Here is an 8431-nt window from a genome sequence, read left to right as displayed (position 1 = left end):
ATTATATATTCTATGCATAGAAATTATGTTATAGGCTTTCTAAAATAAAGGGGTGTTTCCAGAGCCATGGGTGAGGTCAGAAATATCCAGAAATATGTAAGAAATTGCAGATCTACAAGCTTGTAAATCAACTATTTATGCCATTTGTCATATTATGACTTATGTAGGGCTAAAGTGTTTAAAAGCGAATATATCAAATACCAATTCAATCCAGGGCTGCATTCAGTAAACTCCTATATGAAAGAATGCCACACATTCAGTGGACTGTGACTGCAGCAACCCGGGAGTGTTCAAAATGAAACTGTGGATTATAGAAGAATGTGTTTATTACATAACTCCCACAGTGAGACTTCTGCTGTATATTCAATGTTTGTATATCCCATGCTGTCACATGTAGTTACACTCACTGAACTGGACCAATAAGATCAAATAAGATCCGCTCCTCCTCTTTTGTTCCCATTCTCCATCTCATTGACTATCCTTCCTTTCCTTCTTTCTTTCTTTGATGTCTCTCTATTTTCTTGATTCCTCAATAACGGTATGCCCCTCAGCCTCCCTTCTCTCCTGCCAGCGATGGTGAGCCTGCCTGTGCAAAATCAGTGTTATAGGATAGAGAGATGGATCTCTGGTCTTTCAAGACTGCCATTGTCTTCAAAGAAATGTGCGTGCGTGCGTGCGTGCGTGCGTGCGTGCGTGCGTGCGTGCGTGCGTGCGTGCGTGCGTGCGTGCGTGCGTGCGTGCGTGCGTGCGTGCGTGCGTGCGTGCGTGCGTGCGTGCGTGCGTGCGTGCGTGCGTGCGTGCGTGCGTGCGTGCGAAAGTGGATAGGCATACCTACTGTACATGTATGAGCAGGTTATAAGTTTCTGTGGGTTTGTGATGTGTGTTGCATGTGCTCAATATTTATGTTGCACATACATATTTCTGCTGTAAGGCAGAAACCTTGTATGTCCAAAACAGTTACTTTTCAGGAAATGGAAAAAAGAACCCATGTTCCAAAGGATCCAATGTATATATTATTTACTCACAAAACAAGCTCTTGTCAGTACTTTATTGGATAAATATTTCAGTATTTAGAAATAGTCAAACATAGCAGATCTACAAGCTCACAACGCCTCACATCGCGGCACGTTGTGAGCTTGTAGATTTTGTTTTGTGTGACACTGTAGTATTACGAAAACATAAAAAGTTGAAATATAGAGATGGGAGGTTTCTGACCTATGGTGGTGTTATGCATGTGTTGTGCTGTGTTGTGTTGTGTGAAAGCAGCAGTTTAGCCAGCCAGTGATGTGGAGATACGTGGACTTCATCTTGTCTCTCTCATCCTGCACAGCTCGTCTGCTCTGTCACCAGCGAACTCAAAGCGAGAAATCTGTGACTTGATAAGTCTGCGTAACATCAAGGAGAAGCAATGTTTTATTCATTGGCACAAAGCTCCTGAATTCATTCAAATCAAATTCGCCTGCTTTTGTTTGAGAGATCAAGCTATGGGTTTGACACGTATAGAAATGATTGAATTTGTTTGACTGGGGAAAGGTAGAAGGAACATTGTGTTGTTCCATGTGAATGTGGATGTGGAGAGGAGAGGATAAATTACAGAGATTTCTAAATTCACAGGATAAAAACAAATGCTGATTCCTAAATGTGTTTCATTATTAAATATATATTTTATTTGTCAGAATAAAGGTGAACTTGTCCTGCATGAGCATAGCACTATTAGTTAAAGTGTTTACTTCCATTCCATAGCTGTTAATGAAGTGCCTTCACTTGTTAGAAATATCATGTTTATTTATTTTGACACGTTTATACCATCCAAAACATTTAATAGTCTCAGTGATATCCATTCCCTACAGGGCTGGTCTGGAAACAGGCACAATAATGCACTTCTTCAAGCAGCATTTAATGGCTGGTGCAGCAGCAGCATTCATGAATAGTTCATGTGGTCAACTTGTACTGAGACGATGTCAAAAGGAAAGAGGCTAGGGCTTGGAAGGGCTGCAGCTATCGATTGTCTTCTTAGCAATTATTCTATCGATTAATCGAATAATAATAATAATAATAATAATCGAGAATAATCGAATCAAGTGGGTTTTTTAATATATTTGAAATAACAAATCGATTAACAACTTAAGCGTTATTTTATACTTCGTCGCACGACATGTGTGTCATGTAAAATTATGAAAATGGCAGATCTACAAGCTTACACTGCGTCGCTTTGCGACGCATTTGAGCTTGTAGATCCTATTTTCACTATTTTGGAAGGGATTTTTTTTAAGCTTTCACTAATAATCAATCCCAAAATAGGGATTGATTATTAATCAATGATTTCATAAAATTATAGAATATATCAATTATGTTTTATAATCGATCCTTTCGTTTTTTTTATGGTGTGGCTAGTCTAGCTGTCTATAAGAGGGCCGGTCTGTGTGTCTGTGTATGTCTGTCTGTCTGTCTGTCTGTCTGTCTGTGACAGACACACGCAAACCACGCACTTGACTGATCAGCGCCAAATGTCTTGTGCACACTGCCAGTAGGCCACAGAAGTATGTCCACTGAACACATAAGTTTTATACATTTGTAGGTCTGGTAATACTCAAGGTGGGAATGCATGCCCCACCTGTTTATGCAATACCCATTGAAGTTGTTGTCAGAGTGACACGTTGTTTCGTTCATTCTGCTGTAAAATGATGGTCCTCTATTGTGTACGCTAGCACTTACAGTATATTGGTGCAGCGGCACAAACGTGACGCAAACCTTTGCCAATCTGTGAAGGTGATGGGTTGGGATGGACAATCAGGGTAGCCAATGCTTCTTACACCCCCCCCCCCCACACACACACACACACACACACAGAAAGAGTCAGGGCGTCCTCCAAAGACCTGCAGACGGACTGACAGACTGATAGACAGACAGACAGACAGACGTAGATTATCGGTTCTGGACAAAAACAAAATGGTCCGACCGAATTCCCGGGTCATCGCATCGGCAAAAAAAACGGCAAGTTTGAAGTCGATCGGTCAGCCAGTGCCCAGGTTATGCCTGTGAAGGTCACACAGACATACACACACACAGTTTTTTGGAATTTATAGAAAGAAAAGAAATGGTACAAGTCAATACTGCTCTGATCGGGCTGAAACCGAACCCCAAATGTGGAGTCATACGACTGACATCACAGGCGGGTACCCATGAAGCCCAAGATCCACCTAGGAGCCACGCCGCTCCCATGTGGATCACCGGATTTCTTTTCTTTTTTTTCCCCAGAGGTGACCTTGTGAAATTGTACTTTTATTTTGAAGCAGCTCACTGTGATCCAGGTCACAGTACAAACAGTGCATGAATATTCATAAATAGCACGTTCAAAGTGAAGAATGTATCTTACTGACTATCAAGGGATCTCAGGGAATTGTTATGTTATGTGCTCTGCAAAAACTATCCAACTATGTCTTCTAAGCATTTTAACCACTCAAACCCCACTGCATATACTTTGTTAATCAGGGTCCCCCAGGGCTCTATAATTAATTACCCCCCCCCACCCCTACTTTTTTCCCTCTGCACCAAATCTCTTTGATAAGCTGTAAGCTTGTAGATCTAAATATTCTAATATTCACCTATTAGTACATGGACAATAGGCTTCATGTGGTACATACAGTACAACCCCTACATGCCCTGGTATTACTCTGCCCATTTTGCTGTATCGATACATATTAATTAGTAGTAGTAGTACTAGTACTAGTACTGGCTGATTCACCATTGATTGCCGTAGACATTATCAAAAGTTCATGGGAAAGAAAGTTTATTTGTATAGCACATTTAACCAAGGCAATTCCAAGTGCTTTACTCAAAGATATTATAACTGACTTTAGAGTTTGTGAATATCATTCAATGATATTATCACTGAGTTTGTGTAAATATCGTTATAGTATTGAATGCATTTGACAGTTATAATCGAGCTCTTTTGGAATTAATGTAGCAAATGTTAGGCGTTATTCTTCGGTACCAAAAAGAAAAAAGCTTTTGAATAGAAGGTCTAGAAGTGCGAAGGACTAATGGTTTATGAACCATGATGACTGCCATCACGTATGACAAACTGATGAAATGTTGTTTAATTGCAACAAATCCATCATAACTGTCACTCAAGATTGTCTGTTATTGAGAACTTTGATTTGTTTTTCAGACGAAACGAGCCACCCGCCGATGATTAAAAGGTGTGGGCAAAACAGAATTCCCCGTTTGAAAATCAGGCATAGCTTGACTGTGACTTTACCATCAAATTGGGAATGGAATTCAGACTGGCCGTGTCTGTTGAAGGAGGTAGCTGCAAACATTCAGCTTGTAGGTGAGCCTTTGTAGAAAACAGAAATCTGACTGGAACTGGGTGGGTACACACATTTGCTGGAGGACTACTTTTGTGAATCCGAGCCAAATGTTCACCATTATGCAAGTGTTTCCTTTCAAAATGAGGAAGCTACCATTTGAAAAGAGTAACACCTGCACTTACAAATTGATAGACAACTTTCCTTTTTCCATTTGTTCATCTAAAAACATAGGCTACCCCATGTCTATATCTAAACCACTCCTAAAATGTACTTTTAAAGAACCCGTGGCTTACTGTGATTGTATAGAATGTTTCTTTCTGTACAAACACTGAATACTGAATATAAATCCCTCTGAAGTGAAGCATGCGGTCTCTAAATCCAGTAACTTTAGTGTCAATGTTTTGATTTGGCACAGTGTTCAACGTTTTGAGTGAGGACACCAGGGTCCATATTCGAATGGCTTTATTCTAAAACACACAGTCTCCAAGCCTCTCTCTTTGCCAGCCAGGGTTTCAGTGTGGCGAGACATTCTGCACAGTTCGTTTTATTTGCAGTGAGTACAGTCTGTGCCAGAGCTGACTTTGTCTCGCCCAGCCTGGGTAAACATGACAGCTTATCGTCTGGACTGGCCAGGTCTGTTTACAGTGAACTTGGACGAAGCCACTCAGCTCTCCAATGGTGTTTATTGTAATAGTGAGGAGCACTGTGTGTCAATTGCTGTCTGTCTATATCTTCATTTGTACTTGTGCACCCCCCCCCCCCCTCTCAAAACACAAGGGAATGGGAGGTGAGACAATACTTGCCATTAGGGATGCAACAGTTAATCAAACTAATCAATTTACCATTATGGAGCATTTTCTATAATCGATTATGGTAAATTGATTTTTAATAATTTCTTAATAATCAACCCCTATTTTGAGCATGTGTCATTATAGACTTTTCAAAAACATTTCAAAAATAGTAAAAATGCAAGTTGATGCAATTTATGTTGTTTATCGATTCACTAATATATAGAAATGTGTGTACGTATGTATGCATGTATGGATATACAGTATATATATATATATGCGTGTGTGTGTGTATGCATGTATGGATATACAGTATATATATATATATATATATGCGTGTGTGTGTGTATGCATGTATGGATATACAGTATATATATATATATATACACACACACACACACACACACACACACACACACACACACACACACACACACACACACACACACACACACACACACACACACACACACACACACACACACACACACACACACACACACACACACACACACACACACACACACACACACACACACACACACACACACACAGGTAGCCTATACGTACTTGTCTTTCACATGTGTGCCATTTCTTTCATTGTCTGTGTTGCTTGCCTTTTTCATAACTCTCACCACGTCCCCGTCTCTGTGTTTGCTACCCTTTCAAAAAGTACCCCACCTTCCCTTTCTTGCACAGGAAGAAAGGTAGACGGCAGGCCCTGGTAGGTCACAGTGCATTAACCACACTAATAAACCCATTACATCGCAATGGAATGGGATCCAAGAGGGGGGGGTAAAGATGGGAGAGAGGGCGATGCTGAGAGAGGGAGAGACAAAGCACAGCCTTCGTAAAAGCTTCTGATACTGTAGCCACTCTATATATGTACTTTTATACCCACTGTCTATTCATTACCTTCTCCACTACCATTCATTAGTGTGGGGGAGGAATCTGCCATACCCAGCGTATTGCATTTCCTTTTCCACTACTCTACAGCTTCTCTTTCAGAGCATAGCATCATACCAGGGCCCAATTAGAATGCCATTGTGGCCATAAATATCCACAATGGGTCTCTTAACCTGCATTACTACTGCCAGAGGAAGGAAGGAGGAGGTGGGAGGGGAGTAGTGGCTTCTAAATCTGAGTTTGAAAGTCATTTTCAATAAAGAGATTGCTTGGGATGGATTTTTTTTCCCCCATAAGGCATAATACCACGTAGTTTACCGAGGAGTAGTCTATAGGTTGTTCAAAACCACTGAAATGTTTGAATAATTCATATGAATTACATTACCAAGGTCATGCAACTATCAAATGCTACAAATATATATATATATTTCAAATCAATGATCAGTCTAATGATGTTGCAGGGCTTCTTTTAGAGTATAAACCACTAAATGCCAAGCAGCTGTAGCCAACATAACATTTACTTGTGCATTATTGTACATTCTCATCATTAGCAAGTCAAGTTATGAACCTGAGGCTCTGATCAATAAGATTCTTATATGGCCTGACTGAACAGGCAACAAGGCCAAGTCAATTAATTTGTATGGTCTACAGTAGGAAGATGGTATAAGTGAAGATAAATTCAACTGCATGACGAATCCATGTGAATGTGTTTCAGTGTAATCATAATGTCTCTGACTAAACCAAAGCTGCTGCGGCCAATTGGTTAAAATTGCTGTACATTCAGTACTTGATAAATGAAGTGATTCCGATCTTCGAAAACAAGCATGTGTGCCTCATTACATACAGTCTGTAGATTCGTATTTGTTTGCCCTCATTCTAAGCCACTTGCCTGAACATGGTTGAAGCCAGCTGGTTCTGAATGGTGCTCCATTCAAGGGAGTGGCTGACAGAATGGATTCCCCTTATACATTACTGACACCATGTGGCCAACTCAGTAATTACACCCCTTAGGGGGCGACCCAATGAGGTGGGCCTGTGGGGAAGGCTGGGATTTGTAATCAGTGGTGGAAGAAGTACTCACATTTTGTACTTAAGTAAAAGTAGCAATACCACAATATAGAAATACATAGAATAAATAAAAAAGTCTGGTATTCAAAATGTACTTACATTAAAAAACAAGACCAGGAGACCTGGTTCTGCCAGACCCAGACTTCACATGACGTGTCAACCAAGTGACCATGCCCATGTATGGACGAAACAGGTACAAAGCCTCATGTAAGCCCGACCCCTTGGGTCTGGCAACAACAAGGTAAAATAAGTGTAGTAGTGTAGTAGTGCTTCAAAGAAACTATGATACCAGATAAACAATGGTCTAAACACCAGGCCATCTAAATCAAATTCTTAACATTTGTGGTCGAGAAGAACTAATCTATGAAACAGAAACGGAAACAGAACAAGATGTTGTATGGAAAGGGAAATAAGTAGGAGGTCTAGTATAGGGAACGGGCATAGTGAAGTCAGAGTTAAAATTTGCCGTTAAAGGAGAATACCGGACAAATTAAGTGTTGTCTTTGATGTCTCGTTACTCACCTACCGACGTGAAAAGTGGCGTTCTTTTTTTCCATAGATTCCCCTGTCGTCATTTTTTAAACCCCCTCCGTTGTCATAATGGGAGCGCGTGGGTTAGGGAGATTCGTCTATTATAACCGATGCAAAGTTGTTTTTTTCTCTACTGCTAGTCATTGTGGAGTCTCATGATAGTCAAACATGCGCTGAAACTTCCTGCGAGGCCACCGTTAATGGCGAACGATTTAACACTGGATGCTTTCTTTCCAGAACCTGGCAACTCGTGTTGAAAAGAACGCCACTTTTCACGTCGGTAGGTGAGTAACGAGACATCAAAGACAACACTTAATTTGTCCGGTATTCTCCTTTAACTGCGCCCACTTTCGATTTTTGGATTTTGGAGTCTGACCAGTTTGACACGGAGCAACGCCAGGTTCTATGCTTCTTGTAAGCAGTGTGTAGACTGTGTACATTATCTTCCATCTCTCTTCTATCTCTAACTTGTCTGTCGCTCTAATTTAGCAATGGGACAACGGTGCTGCAATATCAAGTGTTCAGACATATAAAATATGTGCACTGCGCTCTACCTGTGCTCAAACGAGCATGACAGCACACAATCAATCAGTTGTGTTGATCAGACGGAGTCTCGCAGAACCGGCTACTGGCCAGTGGTGGAAAAAGTATTGGCATCAAAATATTCTTAAAGTACCAAATGTAAAAAATACTCATTATGTAGAATGTCCCGTTTCACAATAAATGTTTAAAATCTTTTGAAAATACTTTGGCTACGTTGAAATAGGGCTGAAGTGGTTAATTTATGTTTTGTATATAACTAGAGGGTCGGGGCGCTGCGCGCCC

The sequence above is a fragment of the Gymnoscopelus braueri genome (assembly GCF_963280865.1).
Source record: "Gymnoscopelus braueri genome assembly, chromosome: 15".
Classification (NCBI taxonomy): Eukaryota; Metazoa; Chordata; class Actinopteri; order Myctophiformes; family Myctophidae; genus Gymnoscopelus; species Gymnoscopelus braueri.
Note: the sequence above shows the minus strand (reverse complement) of the source record.